Source organism: Tupaia chinensis, unplaced genomic scaffold, assembly GCF_000334495.1.
Source record: "Tupaia chinensis unplaced genomic scaffold, TupChi_1.0 Scaffold000078_1, whole genome shotgun sequence".
Taxonomy (NCBI): Eukaryota; Metazoa; Chordata; class Mammalia; order Scandentia; family Tupaiidae; genus Tupaia; species Tupaia belangeri.
In genome coordinates this window covers 5020023-5020946 of record NW_006159539.1, presented here as the reverse complement: position 1 = coordinate 5020946, position 924 = coordinate 5020023, and the positions used below count along the sequence as shown (strand labels likewise).

General features: G+C 49.5%; 1 protein-coding gene across 5 annotated transcripts in view; it reads left to right on the top strand.

Moving 5' to 3' along the window:
• SH3GL3 (SH3 domain containing GRB2 like 3, endophilin A3) overlaps positions 1 to 924 on the top strand; it is a 96354-nt gene that overhangs the window by 74486 nt on the left and 20944 nt on the right. The gene's annotated exons all lie outside the window — the stretch shown is intronic.

The following is a 924-nucleotide window of genomic DNA, read 5'->3' as shown; positions in this document are numbered from 1 at the left end:
GCATTCATTGATAGCTTTTTTATTTTAAGAGATTTTTGCCTTGGGGCATGTGTGCTCACTGGAGAGAGAGGGACAGAGACAGTGTGAGGGAAAGTGAGAAATCACCCCCCTGGAGGGGGAACGAGGATGTCCATACCGTAATTCCATCACCTCCATTCTCCTCCTGGGATCTTGGGCACATATGCACCCACGCCGGCATGAGTTTCAAGCCACTGGGTACAGGACTCGAACCATGGTTGACAGTGTGGGAGTCCAGTGACATAAGTCCTAGGCCATCTGTCCCAATGGATAACATTTTTATGCAACGTATTTTATAGTAGTTTGGGAACCTACAGAAGTCCATAAATATCCTGGGGCATACTAGAAATGTGTGATTTTAGAGCTTACTTGTTAACGAGATGACAATAATACCAGAGAAATGTTCCTAGGTTTTTGTATGGGTAGCTTGGTTAGAAATAATCTGGACATTAACAGAGCTGGACTAAGGGGCCCTGTAAAAAACCCTGGAAAATGGTATCTGCGCATGGGCGCTGCACGCTGTGTTCACAGACACCCATTCATCCTGTCGCCCATAAGCCCGCCTGTTTGTTGATTCCACAGATATTCCTTTAGCACCTGCAATGAGGTGCACACAACAGGAGGTGACCAGTGGGTTCTTGCCCTCAGAATTTGGTCTGAGAGGGACCAGCAGTTGGCGTAATGGCTATGTCGCTGGACTCCCATGTAGTTGGCCGCGGTTCGCGTCCCGGACCCGGTAGCTTAAAACTCATGCTGGGCACATGTGCGTGCGTGCCCAAGATCCCGAGAGGAGAATGGAGGAGAAGGGATTGCGGCATGGCCATCCCTCCCTGGGGGATGACTTCTTGCTTTCTGTCTCTCTCTGTCTGTCTGGCAAGTGCACGTGCCTTATAGCAAATTCCTCTC